General features: G+C 40.5%; 1 long non-coding RNA gene across 1 annotated transcript in view; it reads right to left on the reverse strand.

Moving 5' to 3' along the window:
* Window positions 1-2040: 2040 nt before the first annotated feature.
* Window positions 2041-19929, reverse strand: part of LOC139039496 (uncharacterized) — a 63551-nt gene continuing 45662 nt past the window's right edge. Inside the window, exon 3 of the long non-coding RNA XR_011492798.1 lies at window positions 2041-2404. This is a non-coding gene — a long non-coding RNA (uncharacterized lncRNA). The remainder of the gene's footprint in view (window positions 2405-19929) is intronic.

The raw sequence follows: 19929 nt of genomic DNA on the forward strand, positions 1-19929 counted from the left end.
TCGTTCCTTGGAGAAGGGCATGGCAACCCACTCCAGTATTCTTGCCAGGAGAATTCCATTGACGAAGGAGCCTGGTGGACTACAGTCCACAGGGTCACATACAAGTGAAGCAACTTAGCATGCACACACCATCTCATTGTTGTCTTAATTTACATTTCCCTGATGATACAGAATATGGAGTACCTTCCATATTAATTTTTCATCAATTTTCTGAAAACAGTTTCATAACTCTCTGTTTTTTACCAGTCTAGGATCTAATTCTGTATCACACATTGCATTACTTTTCATGTTTCTTTCTTCTTCTTTTATTTTTATTTTTTTTCTTTATTCTTCTTTAATAGTAGTTCTCATTTATGTTATTTGGCCTTGATATTTATGAAAAGCACAAGCTAGTTATTTTGTAGAATGTCTCATGGCTTGAATTTGCCTGATGTTCCCTCATGATTAGATTCAGATTATTCATTTTTGACAGGAAAACCAAAGAAGTAATGTTGTATCCTTCTTGATACATCATATCATGAGGCACATGATGTTAATTTGTTTTTAGAGATCAAACTGATCACTTAATTAATGGGGAACAGTTTTTATTTTATCATTCTTGTTGCTGTTAAAAATATAAGAGGGACTCTGTTTCAATATGATTCTCTTTTTACTGCCAAATAAAGCATTATCTTTCCTGTGACCTTCATGGGTCAGTACACCTGAATTTGGACTTTTCATCCGACTCACAGAGTAACCAAAACTGGAACAGAAAATGGTACTTTTGGGTGAACCAGAAGGAATTAGGACTTGGACTTGCTGAACCTGGTTCCATTCAAGGCCCAATTCCAGAATAATTACTCTGCATTAAAAAAGAAATCCCTTCCATACTCTGCACTTCTTTTTGGCTGAATTTATTTCTAAGTTTATTGTGATTGCCTTGGTCTGCTCCCCCTAATAATTCAGGGTTCTTCTTAGGGATTACATAAAGCACAGAACGGTTTGAGAGAGGTTTGGAACATTCATATCTTTCTTTCAGGAAAGTTCAGTTCAAACTTTGCTGCTGTTGTTTCAGAGCCCCTATGTCAAGGACTAACAGAGTGATCTGGGGTTGTTCAGAGACTTTAGTCTCCCAAGGCACATGGAGTTAGGCTTTGGCTTTGTTCTTCAAATACTGAAGAATTCTTTATGGTCATTGTTCTTGAACAACAAGCAAAGGAAATCCGTACCCTTCAAGCTTTAGCTTGATGGTGCTATGTACCATTAATGCGCTATGTATCACCAATGAATGGGTGGAAGGAAGAAGACTTACCTTTAATTCAGATGAAATATATGTGAGAAACGATCCATATCCATTAAAAAGGTCAGCTTTGAATTTCATGCCAAAGTTTTTCAGAAAAGGTAGCCCACTGCATTCATTTGATTTTCCTGATTTTGTATACCTGACTCTACATTTGTTTTTACAGAGCACAGACTAATGCAAGCACATTATTCATTCCTTACACCACTAATGAGCAAAGATTATAACTTATATAGCTCTTGGTGTATTACAGCAATAGCAAAACACTGCCAAATGTAGCCATGCCTAACTATTATGAATACCTTTAAGCTTGGGGGCCATCACCTCAATAACTAGCACTATAATTAGCTATTTAATCAGACTGGCTTGGGAAAACACACTAAATACTATTATTGCACTGAATATCCAGTAGATGACTAATTGCCAACTTAAAAATGCAGAACCATGACTCTGTAAAATGTCTATATCACTGTAAAATGCTTTACAATTATTTGTTAAGAATAAGATGGGCATCTATTGCATGTCTCCAACCTACTAAATGTTAATGTTGAAGGTTTTATGCAGACCATGTTCATAAATTTACAAATTGTGTCCATGAATTTAAATCCTAATAACTCAGCTTATTAAACTCCAATCACATCTTCTCCCTTAAAAGGCAGTGTTTTACAAGTAGACTATAAATGTGTTCATTGACTAATAATTACTTATATGACTTCCAACAGAAGGTGACTTGCAGGTGTAGCTTGATTATTTTGTTGAGATGCTGAGATGACTCCCTATTTCCCCCAACTCACTCACTGTAATATTTTGGTGTGAACATATGCCTGTTACAGAGATTTCAATCTGCTTTGCTTCTTATGCCTCAGGCTCAAAAGGCAGCTTGAGGAGTGTCTGCTACTCACCCAGCTTTGACGCTCTGTCCAGAGGGGAGGGATCTCCACACAGCCCACGGCTCACCTCTCTATCCAGAGGGGAAGGATCTCCATGCAGCCCATGGCTCACCTCTCTATCCAGAGGGGAAGGATCTCCACACAGCCCACGGCTCACCTCTCTATCCAGAGGGGAAGGATCTCCACACAGCCCACGGTTCACCTGGGTACTGGTGACACCTCTCCTTCTGAGGGGCTGAAAGTAAAAGAAAGTGTCAGTCACTCAGTCGTATCTGACTGTTTGCAACCCCATGGACTGCCCACCATGTTCCTCTGTCCATAGGATTTCTCAGGCAAGTACACTGGAGTAGGTTGCCATTCCCTTCTCCAGACAATCTTCCTGACCCAGGGATCGAAGCCAGGTCTCCTGCATTGCTGGCAGATTCCATTCCAAACTGGTCCTTTGAGAAGCTTATATGGATACTTTACCAGGGGTTGCTACCACGTCCAAGCAGGCTCTTGCCGCCAGTCTGGCTAAATTCTAGATCAGGTGATGGTTGTCCTATTTAAATTTCCTTACAATTTCAAGTTGGTGGAATAGGATTATCCTTCCTATTGAGAAAAGCATTTGACTCTAAGACAGTCAAATTAGTAGCAGGTCATCTGCAATACATAGATATATTTATTCATTCTGCAAACACAGGAACTGTGAGGACATGAAATTTAAAAATATCAAGTTTAGCTCGTGTGAGCTTCATCGCCACAGATTGTACCTTCAACTCTGCAGAAAATGAAGGTGCTCTATGAGTTAGGGAGGAGGTTCTTGATCATTTAAAACCTTATGGAAGGAAATTTTACTGTTCCTAAGGTACCTATTTCAGTTGCTCATACTCCTCATAGCTAGGGCATTTTTATTTATTCTAACTCAGGATTTCTCAACATCTGCACTATTGACATTTAGGACTAGATAATTCCTAGCTGTGGGGGCTGCCCTGTGCATTGTAGGATGTGAGCAGTCCCCCAGGCCTCTACTCACTGGACGCCAGTAGCACACCCAGAGCTGAGACAACCAAAAGTGTCTCAGACGTTGCCAAATTCTCCCTGGGGGACAGAGCTACTGATCTAACCTGAATTTGTTCTTTTACACTCTGATGTCATGTTTTTCTTACTGTTTTTATTTACTGTAGAGACAGAGACTAATTTGCCATTATTTTCTATTGAATAATATCAAGGGAAGCCAGGCAGAGGAACCAGAGATTAAATTGCCAACATCCGCTGGATCATTGAAAAAGCAAGAGAGTTCCAGAAAAACATCTACTTCTGCTTTATTGACTATGCCAAAGCCTTGGACTGTGTGGATCACAACAAACTGTGGAAAATTTTGAAAGAGATGAGAATAGCAGGCCACCTGACCTGCCTCCTGAGAAATCTGTATGCAGGTCAGGAAGCAACAGTTAGAACTGGACGTGAACAACAGACTGGTTCCAAATAGGAAAAGGAGTACGTCAAGGCTGTATATTGTCACCTTGCTTATTTAACTTATATGCAAAGTACATCATGAAAAATGCTGGACTGGATGAAGCACAAGCTGGAATCAAGATTGCCGGGAGAAATATCAATAACCTTAAACATGCAGACGGCACCACCCTTATGGCAGAAAGCGAAGAAGAACTAAAGAGTCTCTTGATGAAAGTGAAAGAGGAGAGTGAAAAAGTTGGCTTAAAGCTCAACATTCAGAAAACTAAGATCATGGCATCTGGTCCCATCACTTCATGGCAAATAGATGGGGAAACAGTGGAAACAGTGGCTGACTTTATTTTTCTGGGCTCCAAAATCACTGCAGATGGTAACTGCAGCCATGAAATTTAAAGATGCTTCCTCCTTGGAAGAAAAGTTATGACCAACCTAGACAGCATATTAAAAAGCAGAGACATTACTTTGCCAACTAGGTCCAAATAGTCAAGGCTATGGTTTTTCCAGTGATCATATATGGATGGGAGAGTTGGACTATAAAGAAACCTGAGCACAGAAGAATTGTTGCTTTTGAACTGTGGTGTTGGAGAAGACTCTTGAGAGTCTCTTGCACTGCACGGAGATCCAACCAGTCCATCCTAAAGGAGATCAGTCCTGGGTGTTCATTGGAAGGAGGACTGATGTTGAAGCTGAAACTCCAATACTTTGGCCACCTGATGAGAAGAACTGACTCATTGGAACAGACCCTGATGCTAGGTAAGATTGAAGGCAGAAGGAGAAGGGGACGACCGAGGACAAAATGGCTGGATGGCATCCCCGACTGAATGGACATGAGTTTGCCTAGCATCCGGGAGTTGGTGATGGACAGGGAAGCCTGGTGTGCTGTGATTCATGGGGTCGCAGAGAGTTGGACACGACTAACTGAACTGAACTGAACTGAAGCAAATGCAAAAGTTTCATCCTCTGACGGGATCTCATATTGTTAAGAATGTAACAGTGTAACACTGGCATGATTCTTTTAATTTTTATTGACAAGATTCCTAGTTTCCTTCCCCCCCATTTTTTTCATTATGTTCATAGGCAAGAGTGTCATAGACAGATTGCTAGCTGGCTTTCTTTTGAAGTCAATGATTCTTAACTATTTTTATATATCCATTCAATATGCAATTTGCTGAAAGCTATGTAGCCTCTCCCTAGAAAGATATGCATATACACATAATTTTTGCACGTAATTTTAGGAAATTCAAAGTTACCACCTCTCTAAGCCCTTTCCTGCATCCCAGGTTAAGATTCTATGTTTTAAAACTAGTGCTGCTATTTATAATAGCCAAGACATGGAAGCAACCTAGATGCTCATCAGCAGACAAATGGATAAGGAAGCTGTGGTACATATACACCATGGAATATTACTCAGCCATTAAAAAGAGTTCATTTGAATCAGTTCTAATGAGATGGATGAAACTGGAGCCCATTATACAGAGTGAAGTAAGCCAGAAAGATAAACACCAATACAGTATACTAACACATATATATGGAATTTAGAAAGATGGTAATGATAACCCTATATGCAAAACAGAAAGAGAGACACAGATGTACAGGACAGACTTTTGGACTCTGTGGGAGAAGGCGAGGGTGGGATGTTTCAAGAGAACAGCATCGAAACATGTATATTATCTAGGGTGAAACAGACCACCAGCCCAGGTTGGATGCATGAGACAAGTGCTCGGGCCTGGTGCACTGGGAAGACCCAGAGGGATCGGGTGGAGAGGGAGGTGGGGGGGCGGATCGGGATGGGGAATACATGTAAATCCATGGCTGATTTATGCCAATGTATGACAAAAACCACTACAATATTGTAAAGTAATTAGCTTCCAACTAATAAAAATAAATGGAAAAAATAAATAAATAAATAAAATTAGTGCTGCTTCCTTGAGTTATGATTTTGTGAGGTTATGAAATAAAGGAGGCCTGAATATGGATATTCATAATATATTCATAATAATAAATTCATAAGCGTCGGACATGACTGAGTGACTGAACTGAACTGAATATGGATAATAAAGTTTGATCAGCATGATGGCTTCACTCTTTCTAGGTAAACACTTCAGACACTGTTAACCTTTTCCCAAGCAACCTATTTTCATTTCCATTGATATTGTGGGCCTCTGTGTTGTTGCTAACCCATTATTGCTCTTTGCTTTAATTACTGATTTGACAGCAGCAGAGCCATATTACTCAACAATAGAAGATGGGATGTGTGCCACCCTTTCCCCTGCCTACCCACCATCTGGGAGCTGCTGCAGCACCAAACAGAGCTCTTTGAGGCTAGCGTGACCCTGCTATGAGCTCATCCTCCCCTTCAAACGTACTCCCCCTGCAAAGAAAGAAAGAAACCATATGCACAGCAGCACTGATGAGCAGTCCAAAGGATTCCTTGGAAGGGAAGAACAAAAATTAGTATATTGTCAAGCAAAGAACTTCTAAATAACTATACAGACACTTCTTTAACGTGGGTCTCTCTCCAGTTCTCCCATTCAATCTCTATCCCCTCGAGCACTCTTCTCCTCCTGTGCAGAGTAAGTACTCTTTGCCCTCAAACCCAGATGCCGCACTCATCCTGGTGCACAGATAAAAAGGCTTGAACTGATTCAATACATGTAACTCCATGGCTGATTCATGTCAGTGTATGACAAAACCCACTGAAATGCTGTGAAGTAATTAGCCTCCAACGAATGAAAATTTAAAAAAAAATTTTTTTTAAAAGGCTTGAAGTTCATGGGACCCCCCCACCAACTTTCTGAGAAGGCAGTTTAGGATCATCAATAATGATTTCAACATGTCCTTCAGTGAGTCACTTTCCCTCACCCCAAACTCAGTAATCAGAGATTTTTTTTTTCTAAGCACATACAGTATTCTTCCCCAAAAGAATACTCATATTACCTACTGAGGCTAATAGTTTTGCCATATCATTACACCAGTAAGAGATGGCATAACTGGTTATTTTCTATATTCTTGCTACTGAAAGTGTGCTCCCAGGATCAGCAGCATTAGTATTACCTGGGAATTTGTTAGAAATTCAAAATCTCAGGCTCCACCCTGTTTTACTGAATCATTATCTGCATTTTAACAATAGTCCCAAGTGATCTGTGTACATACTAATGTCCCCGTCTCCCCCACCACCATCTTCATGTCCTTACCACCTAAGCTGGAGTTCCCCTGGGGTCCTGGAATAAACTGCCTCCTTCGTCCTCCATTCTGCGCCCAGACTGAAGAGTTGGTTTCATGTAATGGATAAGCCAGTAGATTTCCTTTAGTTAAAAGTGACTCCTCAGCCACCCATCTCCTGCCCAACACTATAGCCAGTACCTGAGATTATCTTTGATTACATTCTGTTCTCTCTATCACAAATCTTATGCTTTGGGGAGGGGGGAGGGTACAGAATCTGAAAATTTTATAATAATCCCCATTTACAGATGAGGAAACAAAGGCTCAGGAAGATCAAGTAACCTGTCCAAGTTCTCATAGATGATCAGGAGACAAAAGGCAGGATCAAGCCCCAGTCTGTCCTTTCATCTGCATCGCGCTGACATTCTTTTATAACCACAATGCCAGGTGTAATAAGTTACTGGACATTCATTGTGTGTGCATTGTCAAGGACAAATTGGCGCTTGTCAAGAGCATTTGCCAGCTACTGAACAACAACAAGGGCATCTGCCAGCCTGCCTCTGCAGAGACTGGGCTCCCCTGGTGGCTCAGACAGTGAAGAATCCACCTGCAGGGCGGGAGACCTGGGTTTGATCCCTGGGTTGGGAAGATCTGCTGGAGAAGGGAACGGCTACCCATTCCAGGATTCTGTTCCTGGACAGAGGAACCTGGCAGGCTACAGTCCATGGGGTCACAAAGAGTGGAACACTACTAAGTGACTTTCACACACTCTGCAGAGATTGAAACCTGTGCTGCTGTAGCTGACAACCTTCAACACCCCCTGGGGGAGTTCAGGGTGGAGTTAGGCACTCTGTGCTCCAGGGAATACTAGTGGAACTGGTCTTTAGATAGTTTAGATATTTTCAGGAACTGATTTCAAGATCCCAATCCTTGCATCTCTTCATATGTAGAAAATCACTAAAATCCTTCATGGTGACATCAGCTCCTCCTGACTAGCAGAAAACCTTTTGTAAAGTAAGTGCTTGATTGCACTGAACACCTCCTTCACCATATTGACCTTCACCCACGGCCTCTTTGGAGCAGTCTCAGAGCTATCTGATGTACTGTCTCCTGCGATGCAGTCTTCCTTTTGCCCTGAATAAAACTTAATTCACAATTCTCACATGGTGTAACTTTTTTAGTCGACAGTTAATATGTAAATCCATGGCTAATTCAATGTATGACAAAAACCACTGCAATGCTGTAAAGTAATTAGCCTCCAACTAATAAAAATAAATGGGAAAAAAAAAATAAATAAACTTAGCATGCCTCTTTTTCCAAAAAAAAAAAATATATATATATACATATGAGATTCTTTTCATAAGACCTTGTCCCTTTTATTCAAGCAGCCCATATTTGGAGGCTGTCACTGACAAGTAAATTCATAATACACTGTGATACGTGATACCATGGTGCTGTGTAGGATGCTCTGAACCCTGACAGGAGGGACATCTAATTCAGCATTGGCTATGAAGTTAAGTTTACTTAGAAGCATGATATTCTGGCTGAAACGGAAGAAAAACATGGGGAGAAGAATATTTGAGCAGACAAACAGTGTGAAGTTCAGAAATGAGAGATCATGTGGCCAGTTCAAGGAGTGGAAAGAAACACGGTGACTGACGCTGCAGCGCGTGGGGAGGAGGGGTGGGTGAGTCACCCAATGAGAAAAGGCCCAGATGGAAGCAGGATTCTGGTCACGAAGAACCCCAGAAGGCACATAAGGAGTTTGAAGTAAAGGAGCCTCACTAAAGTTTTTAAGCACAGGAGGGACATGATCATGTTGTGTTTTAGAAAAGATGGCTCTTCTGTGTGGTGATAGATTCAAGGGAGAGCATGAGAAAAATAATGGAGTTGAGTTAGAAGGAAGTTAAAATGATATGGACAAGAGATAATGGTGGCCTGAATTAGGACAAAAGCAGGAAGGATGGAGATGCAAAAGGTAGATCTCTTTAGGGGGTAAATTTCAGTGGGGCTTGATTGATGAAATGTGAGTGTAAGGAGAATGAACAGTATGAAAAGGCAAAAAGATACAACACTGAAGGATGAACTCCCCAGGTCGGTAGGTACTTAATATGCTACTGGAGATCAGAGGAGAAATAACTCCAGAAAGATGAAGAGACAAAGCCAAAGCAAAAATAACACCCAGGTGTGGACGTGACTGGTGATACAAGTAAAGTTCGCTGCTGTAAAGAGTAATATTGCATATGAACCTAGAATGTTAGGTCCATGGATCAAGGCAAATTGGAAGCGGTCAAACAGGAGATGGTAACAGTGAATGTTGACACTTTAGGGATCCACGAACTAAAATGGGTGAATTTAACTCAGATGACCATTATATCTACTACTGTGGGCAAGAATCCCTTAGAAGAAATGGAGTAGCCTTCATAGTCAACAAACGAGTCCGAAATGCAACATTTGGATGCAGTCTCAAAAATGACAGGATGATCTATGTTCATTTCCAAGGCAAACCATTCAGTATCACAATAATCCAAGTCTATGTCCTGATCAGTAATGCTGAAGAAACTGAAGTTCAACAGTTCTATGAAGACTTACAACACTTTCTAGAACTAACACCCAAAAAAGATGTCCTTTTCATTATAGGGGATGAGAATGCAAAAGTAGAAAGTCAAGAAATACCTGAGGTAACAGGCAAATTTGGCCTTGGAGTACAGAAAGAAGCAGGGAAAAGGCTAATAGAGTTTTGCCGAGAGAACACACTGGTCATAACAAACACCCTCTTCCAACAACACAAGAGAAGACTCTACACATGGACACCACCAGATGGTCAATACCTAAATCAGACTGATGACATTCTTTGCAGCCAAAGATGGAGAAGCTCTATAAGTCAGCAAAAACAAGACCGGGAGCTGACTGTGGCTCAGATCATGAACTCCTTACTGCCAAATTCAGACTGAAATTGAAGAACACAGGGAAAACCACTAGACCATCCAGGTATGACCTAAATCAAATCCCCACAATTATACAGCAGAAGTGAGACATAGATTCAAGGGATTAGATCTGATAGAGTGTCTGAACAACTAGGGATGGAGGTTTGTGACATTCTATAGGAGACAGGAATCAAGACCATCCCCAAGAAAAAGAAATGCAAAAAAGGCAAAATGGGTATCAGAGAAGTCCTTACAAATAGCTGTGAAAAGAAGAGATGCAAAAGACAAAGGAGAAAAGGAAAGATATACCCATTTGAACACAGAGTTCCAAAGAATAGCAAGGAGACATAAGATAGCCTTCCTCAGTGATCAACACAAAGAAATAGAGGAAAACAATAGAATGGAAGAGACAAGAGATCTCTTCAACAAAATTAGAGATACCAAGGGAACATTTCATGCAAAAATGGGCATGATAAACAACAGAAATAGTACGGACTTAATAAAGCAGAAGATGTTAAGAAGAGGTGGCAAGAATACACAGAAGAACTATACAAAAAAGATTTTCATGACCCAGATAATCACGATGGTGTGATCACTCACCTAAAGCCAGACATCTGGAGTGCGAAGTCGAGTGGGACTTAAGAAGCATTACTATGAACAAAGTTAGTGGAGGTAATGAAATTCAATTTGAGCTATTTCAAATCTTAAAATATGATGCTGTGAAAGTACTGCACTCAATATGCCAGCAAATTTGGAAAACTCAGCAGTGCCTACAGGACTGGAAAATGTCAGTTTTCATTTCAATCCCAAAGAAAGGCAATGCAAAAGAATGCTCAAACTACCACACAATTGCACATATCTCTCATGCTAGTAAAGTAATGCTCAAAATTCTCCAAGCCAGGCTTCAACAGCACATGAACCATAAACTTCCTGATGTTCAAGTTGCATTTATAAAAGGTAGAGGAACCAGAGATCAAATTGCCAACATCCACTGGATCATCAAAAAAGCAAGACAGTTCCAGAAAACATCTACTTCTGCTTTATTGACTACACCAAAGTCTTTGATTGTGTGGATCACAGCAAAATGTGGAAACTTCTTAAAGAGGTGGGAATAGCAGACCACCTTACCTGCCTCCTGAGAAATCTGTATGTAGGTCAAGCAGCAACATTAGAACTGGACATGGAACAACAGACTGGTTCCAAATTGGGAAAGGAGAAGGTCAAGGCTGTATATTGTCACCTTGCTTATTTAACTTATATGCAGAGTACATCATAAGAAATGGTGGGTTGGATGAAGCACAAGCTGGAATCAAGATTTCAGGAAGAAATATCAATAACCTCAGATATTCAGATGACACCACCCTTATGGCAGAAAGCGAAGAAGAACTAAAGAGCCTCTTGATGAAAGTGAAAGAGGACAGTGAAAAAGTTGGCTTAAAACTCAGCATTCAGAAAAGTAAGATCATGGCATCTGGTTCCATCATTTCATGGCAAATAGATGGGGAAACAGTGGAAACAGTGACAGACTTTATTTTCTTGGTCTCCAAAATCACTGCAGATGGTGACTGTAGCCATGAAATTTAAAGAGGTTTGCTCCTTGGGAAAAAAGCTATGACCAACCTAGACAGCATATTAAAAAGCAGAGACATGACTTTGCCAACAAAGGTCTGTCTAGTCAAAGCTGTGGTTTTTACAGTAGTCATGTATGGATAAGAGAGTTGGACCATAAAGAAAGCTGAGCACCAAAGATTTGATGCTTTTGAACTGTGGTGTTGGAGAAGACTTTTGAGAGTCCCTTGGACTGCAAAGATATCCAACCAGTCCATCCTAAAGGAAATCAGTCCTGAATATTCATTGACAGAATGGATGCTGAAACTGAAGCTCCAACACTTTGGCCATCTGATGCAGAGAACTGACTCATTAGAAAAGACCCTGATGCTGGGAAAGATTGAAGTCAAGAGGAGAAGGGGATGACAGAGGATGAGATGGTTGGATGCCGTCACCGACTCGATGGACATGAGTTTGAGTAGGCTGTGGGAGTCGGTGATGGACAGGGAAGCCTGGGGTGCTGCAGTCTATAGGGTCGCAAAGAGTCATACACTACTGAGCGAATGTACTGAACTTTAGTTATTATATGGAACATAATTCTCACAAACCCTTGGGGTTTTTTTCTCAAATTATGTAGGAACCTAAAGAGAGTTACAAATTCCTTGTATTTATTGCCCTCAGACAATTTTAAGAACCCAACCAAATAGACAAAATTTAATGCAAACAAAATGATAAAATACAGTTCATTTTAATGGCATTAGTAAGCATGATGGACAAAGCTGTAGTGACAAAATTGATCACTACTTATAGGATTCTCTTGAACCCTATGCCTGTTTTTATGGTGTATGGTATGATAATTTCTTTCATTCCTTCTCTTCATTTAACTTACTGTGAAACTTTCATCCATATAGTGTGTTGCAGTGACATTTAGGCTTTGCTGGGTGCAAACATATCCTTTAGATTTTAGGCCCCATCTCTTGTTTTTCTCATTGACTATAAAGACAAACAGAATCCCAAGGATGAAAATACCATGGCACTACTGTGGACTAAAAAAAGATGTACAACTTGAGAGTTGCGAGTTAAGTTTTATATGGGGCAAAATAAGGACTTCAGCCCGGGAGGCAGCATCTCAGATAACTCTGAGAGACTGCTCCAAAGAGGCAGTGGGGCAAAGTCAATATATGAGGTTTTGCTGAAGGGGGAGTTCAATACTGTGAATCATTCAATTTACAAAAGGTTTTTGTTAGTCATGAGGATCTGATGTCATCATGAAGGGATTTAGTGCTTCGCTAGATATGAAGAGATGCAAGGAGATCATAAAATTTGTTCCTAAAAACATTCAACTATTTAAAGACCTGTCCCACCAGATTCCCTGGAGCACAGAGTGCCTCACTCCACCCTGAACTCCCTCAGGGATTGTTGAAGGTCAGCAGCTACAGCAGCGTGGGGTTCAGTCTCCACAGAGGCAGACGGCGAATGCCTTTGTGCTCAGTCCTTGGCAGTGCTCTTGGTAAGTGCCAATTTGCAGTTGACAGTACTAAGTGCTCATACAGATCACCTAGAGTGTTCTTATATATTTTCTAAATTACCATAAAAATCAATATGCAAAAATACTAAATGCTCACAGAAGATTATCATTCCCTAAGAATGTATTGGGTATCTTCCAGTTGAGAACCACTAATTTAAGGATTAGTGATACATCAGTTTTCCCTTTGGTCTCATCTTTCCATTCTATTTTTATTTTCTACTTGACCTCAGTTTTAGAAAATCTGTATTTTTTTGTGTGTGCTATATGCTCTAAAGTAAATTACTAAACTCCTCTTCTGAAGCAGAATAATGCTGCCTGTGAAATAACCTATAGGCAATTGGCTTCAAATACCATCAGCCACAGATTTGTGCTGAATTTATTTTTTTTCTGCAGTCCTCCTTTCCTGTGAGCTTTTGACGTCCATTCTCAAAGTCCTAGAAAGCTAATGAAATAATTTAAAAATTTTTTTCTGTTAAAAATACCATTTAATATCTTCGCTCATTTATGCCCTACCTGTTATAGATAAAATAAATTAGCCTAGTACCAAATTAGCTTTATACTTAGAAAACACTTATATGAAGAGACAGTAAAAATCTTAATATGGGTATCAAGAGAGAAGGTTGTCAAGTCCTCTGACAAAACTGTCTAAGTCTTCAATAGCACCCTTGTCCTCAGTGACTTTCTGAGAATATCTTGCTCATCCTGTTTCCTACACAGCCCGTAGCTAGCCTCAAGTTTAGGTGGTGCTCTTCTAAGAAGCATGCCTATTTAGGCCTAGCAAAGTAGAATGTATATTCAGCTTGATAATGTGAAAATGGGTTGTGGGCAGAAAACAGTGTGGCTTTGGGTTGCCTTAGGGAGCCTACAGATGGCTCCCTTTATAATCAAAGTTCTTTTTTTTTAAAATAATTTTATTTGTCTAGTTAGTTATTTTTGGCTGTGCTGGGTCTTCTTGCTGCACACGGGCCTTCTCCAGTTGTGGCCAGAGGGGGATACTCTCTAGCTCTTCATTGCAGAGGCTTCTCTTGTCTTAGAGTACAGGCTCTAGGATGTGCAGGCTTGAGTAGCTGCAGCTCATGGGCTCTAGAGCGCAGGCTCAGTAGTTGTTGCACATAGGTTTAGTTGAACCGTGGCATATGGGATCTTCCCAGACCAGAGGTCAAATTAGTATCCCGTGAATTGCAAGGCAGACTCTTAACCACTGGACTACCAGAGAAGCCCTCAAAGTTTGTTTAAGGGGGAAAAACCTACACTAGACTGGCACCTAAGTTCAAACCCTGCTGTAAACAATTCTAAGGCCTCAAAAAGAGGCAAAGCAGCAATTCTGAACTAGGGAAGATCCTCACATACATAAATGCAACCTAAGAGCCAAATGGCCTAGACATCTATGAAATGGATATAATCCGTACCACTCTGTTTGTATTTCTGTTCCCCCACTAGACTTGAGAGCATGTATTCAGGTTTTATTCACTTTTAACTCCTCAGAATTTGGTATTTAGTAGGTGACAATGTTTATTTACAATACTTACATTCTCATAGCTATAGAAAAACACAAGTGTGGTAGGAACTGGTTGGCTATTCACCAAACTCCTTTTCCTTTTCTCCTGGGCCCAAAACTAATTTACATTTCCAACCGAACTTGACCAGTAAACTTGGAAAAAATGGATATTTTTTGTCACTTGCTGACCCAGTCCATGAAAACTTGCCATGCGGTTCCCGCCCCATCTTTCTTCTCCCGCCTGCCTCTGGATGTTAGTACCCATAGCAACCTTGGAAGCTAGCGTCAAAGATGGCAAAGCCTACGTCAGCTTGGATCCCTGAATGAGCCTCTTTGGCAGACCCTTGCTGCCAATTAGACTCAACATGAGTAAGAAATAAAGTTTTGTTTTGTTAAGTTACTGATATTTAGGGTCTGTTTGTTTCAGCAGCTAGTACTATCCTAACTTAATACAACACATTAAATAGATAACGCTTTACTGACATTATTGAAGGAGAAGTATCACAATGCTAAGTGTGCTAATATTTAGTCAGTCCTGGGCTTGAGTTCTGGATTTGACACCTTCCAACTCAGAGACATTGGATATACCTTTAGCACTCTGATCTCAAATCAGGGTTGTTGAGAAGATTAAATGAAATCTCTCATGGCTATACCTTAGCACTTTGAATCACACATGTAGTGTGATTACATGGCCATGAGAAGTGCAGTCCTCTCCGCTTGACTGAGTTCTTCCTGATCTCTTCCAGTCTCATGATCTCACACTTAACCTCTTTTCTAATTTAAAAAAAGAAGTTCCCATCAGACCTGAGCTTGCCTTCTGATATGGCACATTTTGAACTCTGATAATTTTTTCAGCTATGTATTATCTCAAAGGCTATTCAAGTTTCAGAGTCCACCTCTTAAGAAACATACTTTTCCATATGTTCCTCTTGTGGACAACTGTTACATTGTCAGACTCTTCAATATGCTAACAAAGTTCTATAAAGAACCCTGATTTGACTCTAGGAAGGAACTCCAATGGCATTATAGTCAGACCTAGCATGACTATAAATGAGGAAAGGGACACCACGTCCTTGAGTCTTATACCAGGTAGGGAATATTTTCTACTACCCATTTTAACCATTACTTATAACTCTGCCCCCAAAAGAACATGATTTTGTTTTCCAAATAGCTGACTGAGCCCAGTAAGATTTAATCCAAATGAAAACTTGGATTTTGCTAAATGATGCTTTGGCTATCCAAATATGGCTTAAATTTGCCAGATAATGGAATTCCACCCAGCCCAGTTTGTTATCATTTTCATTTATATACCTTTCGTCAGATGTTTCTTGTTTGTAAACAAAGAAGCCTTTGCCGAGTCAGTGAAAGCCAGAGAATCACGTTGTCCTTTAAGGGAAAATACTAAGGTTTCTGAACATTTCCTCTGAACTCATTGGAATGTGAAGTTGGCAAAAGCAAGGTGATCCCCAGCCACAGACGCCATATGAGAGAAACACAAGAGGGCAGAATCCAAGACCAAAAGGCTTGAGTGCCCACAATGGCAAGCACCAGGTCAGCATTTTTTTTCTTTTAAGATCAGTACAGCTCTAAACAACACAGCAGTGCTAGGCAACTTTAGATTAGATGACCCGGCAGCAAACGCCCTCTTCCAGCAACACCAGAGATGACTCTACACATGGACATCACCAGATGGTCAGTACTGAAATCAGATTGACTTTTTTCTTTGCAGCCAAAGATGGAGAGGCTCTATACAGTCAGCAAAAACAAGACTGGGAGCTGACTGTGGCTCAGATCATGGACTCCTTATTGCCAAATTCAGACTGAAATAGAAGAACGCAGGGAAAACCACTAGACTTTTCAGGTATGATCTAAATCAAATCTCTTAGGATTATACAGTGGAAGTGAGAAATAGATTTAAGGGATTAGAGCTGATGGACAGAGTGCCTGAAGAACTATGGACAGAGGTTCGTGACATTATATACAGGAGGCAGTCCCACCTCAAAGAAAAAGAAATGCAAAAAGGCAAAATGGTTGTCAGAGGAGCCCTTACAAATAGCTGAGAAAAGACGAGAAGCTAAAGACAAAGGACAAATGGAAAAATACACTCATCTGAATGCAGAGTTCCAAAGAACAGCAAGGAGAGATAAGAAAGCCTTCTTCAGTGATCAATGCAAAGAAATAGAGGGAAACAATAGAATAGGAAAGACCAGAGATCTCTCCAAGAAAATTAGAGATACCAAGGGAACATTTCATGCAGAGATGGGCTCAATAAAGGACAGAAACGTATGGACCTAACAGAAGCAGAAGATATTAAGAAGAGGTGGCAAGAATACACAGAAGAACTATACAAAAAAGACCTTCATGACCCAGATAATCACAATGGTGTGATCACTCACCTAGAGCCAGACATCCTGGAGTGTGAAGTTGAGTGGGCCTTAGGAAGCATCACTATTAACAAAGTTAGTGGAGGTGATGGAATTCTAGTTGAGCTATTTCAAATCCTAAAAGATGATGCTGTGAAAGTGCTGTACTCAATATGCCAGCAAATTTGGAAAATTCAGCAGTGGCCACAAGCCTACAAAAGGTCAGTTTTCATTCAATTCCAAAGAATGTTCAAACTACCACACAATTGCACTCATCTCTCATGCTAGCAAAGTAATGCTCAAAATTCTCCAAGCCAGGCTTCCACAGTACGTGAACTGGGAAATTTCAGATGTTCAAGCTGGATTTAGATAAGGCAGAAGAACCAGAGATCAAATTGCCAACATCTGCTGGATCATCAAAAAAGCAAGTGAATACCAGAAAAACATCTACTTCTTCTTTATTGACTATGTCAAAGCCTTTGACTGTGTCGATCACAAACAACTGTGGAAAATTCTGAAAGAGATGGGAATACCAGACCACCTTACCTGCCTCTGACAAATCTGTATGCAGGTCAAGAAGCAACAATTAGAACTGAACAAGGAACAATGGACTGGTTCCAAATTAGGAAAGGAGTATATCAAGGTGTATATTGTCACCTTGCTTATTTAGGTTATATGCAGAGTATATCATGCAAAATGCCAGGCTGGATGAAGCACAAGTTGGAATCAAGATTGCCAGGAGAAATATCAATAACCTCAGATATGCAGATGACACCAACCTTATGTCAAAAAGTGAAGAGGAAGCAAAGAGCCTCTTGTGCTGAAAGTGAAAGAGGAGAATGGAAAAGCTTACTTAAAACTCAGCATTCAGAAAAATAAGATTACGGCATCCGATTCCATCACTTCATGGCAAATAGATGGGGAAACAATGGAAGCAGTAACAGACTTTATTTTCTTAGGCTCCAAAATCACTGCAGATGGTGACTGCAGCCATGAAATTAAAAGATGCTTGCTCCTTGGAAGAAAAGTCATGACCAACCTAGACAGCATGTTAAAAAGCAAAGACACTACTTTGCCAACAAAGGTCCATATAGTCAAAGCTGTGGTTTTTCCAGTAGTTATGTATGGATAAGAGAGTTGGACCATAAAGAAAGCTGAGCACCAAAGATTTGATGCTTTTGAACTGTGGTGTTGGAGAAGACTCTTGAGAGTCCCTTGGACTGCAAGGAGATCAAACCAGTCAATCCTAAAGGAAATCAGTCCTGAATATCCATTGGAAAGACTGATGCTGAAGCTGAAACTCCAATCCTTTGGCCTCCTGATGTGAAGAAATGACTCACTAGAAAAGACCTGATGCTGGGAAAGATTGAAGGCAGGAGGAGAAGGAGACAACAGAGGATGAGATGGTTGGATGCCATCACCGACTCGATGAGTTTGAGTAAACTCCAGGAGTTGGTGATGGACAGGGAGGCCTTGTGTGCTACAGTCCATGGGGTCGCAAAGAGTTGGACTCAACTGAGGGACTGAACTGAACTGAAGGATCATTAACTTACTCAGTGCACTGGGCAGGATGTGGGTCTCATGCCACCATTCCTTTCTTGTTTGGGGGCATGTCATGCTTCTGTTGCACGGTTTTCTTGTGAAGCAAGCCTGCTTGGTTTTGTGGTTAAGCAAACCTTTTTTCTTGAGTGATCATTAACATACAGAGGTTCTCCCAGATTTTTTCTACTTATAATCCCCTAGTGTAATTAACTATTTAATCACCTACATCATCCCTTTACTCTGTGTCTATCATTTACAACATCAATGACTGCTTGTTTCTGTTTGCTTTCTGTTTGTGCCTAACTGTCCTCTTTAAGAAACTCATTAATTAACTAATTAATAAATATTAATTAGATTAGGAACCACTCTGAGTTTGAGTAAACTCCGGGAGTTGGTGATGGACAGGGAGGCCTGGCATGCTGCGATTCATGGGGTCGCAAAGAGTTGGACTGAGCGACTGAACTGAACTGTTTCTTGAGGGACAAGAAAGCCACCCTCATCACCAAAGAATATTAAAAGAAAACAAAACAGCACAGATTAAACCTATAACTGAGAATAAAAGATTCAATTAGACCCTAAAATATAAACCATTAAGATTCTGGGCCTAACGAAAAACAAACAAATTAAAGCCTTAAGTAACCCTCTTCCAGATTTAAAAACAGTTTGGGGAAAAATGGTTTAGATCTTCAAAATCACGGCTATAATCTCTTTTAATGATTTTGCTAATGCTTTTTGGTATATTTCTTTTAATTTTCACTTTTTGTAGACTCATGCTCCGATGTTTAACATCTAAGAGAGCTAAAAGGATGATGCTAACCAGAGTGATATTGACTTAAAGTTCTCCCAACAGAGAAGGGACAGTCAGCCAGGTGTTTTACTCATTCCCTAGGCAAGCCTGTGCCCCATCTCAGCCAGAAGTGGCTAATGATCAGCTGTTGCTCCTTTTACCCCCTTTTAAGCATAAAAGGGTAAACACCTGGATGGAGGATGATAGGGACAGAGTGAATGGACAAAATAGGTGTGATTAAATAGTTAATCCCACCAGGGATTATAAGTAGAAAAAATTTGGGAGACCCCGGTGTAAATTAATGATTACTCAATAAAGTAAGTTTGCTTAACCACAAAACTAAGCAGGCTTGCTTCTCAACAAAAGCATTCAAAAGAAGCATGAAGCATGCCCCCAAACAATAAGACAATGATGGCATGAGACCCACATCCCGCCCACTGAGCTCAGTAAGTTAATGATCCCTAGGATATGCTCTCTGCACACATAAAAAACAATAATTTTTATTTTTATGAACCAAATTTGACCATGGAGAGACAAGAAAATTCCCGTGCCTATGGAGGAGGAGCTGATGATGGAAGCATTATGTCTACTCAAGAAAGACAAAAAAGTTCTTCCCCTCCTCCCCACCGTTCCTTGATTATAAAATTGTAGCCCAGTTCTCAGGGCTCAGCATTTCTTGCCTGCCCTCTTATAAGCCTTGCAAGCATCCTGTTCTATTAAATCACTTAGCTATTACTCTGCCTCTAGCTAAATTCTTTTCTGCACTAAGACATAAAACCCTGTGGTACCAGAGCTCATTGGAGCCCCTGAAACATCACCCAGTGGTTTCACCTCCAGGCCTTGTGAAAACCACATATTTCCAAAGCCCTCTTAGGATTCAACCACCTAGCTGAGAACCACTGTGTGGATGTCTCAATCTTCTTGCCAAGACTTAACAATGGCTTATGAAC

This window comes from Odocoileus virginianus, chromosome 18, assembly GCF_023699985.2.
Source record: "Odocoileus virginianus isolate 20LAN1187 ecotype Illinois chromosome 18, Ovbor_1.2, whole genome shotgun sequence".
In the NCBI taxonomy this organism is placed as follows: domain Eukaryota; kingdom Metazoa; phylum Chordata; class Mammalia; order Artiodactyla; family Cervidae; genus Odocoileus; species Odocoileus virginianus.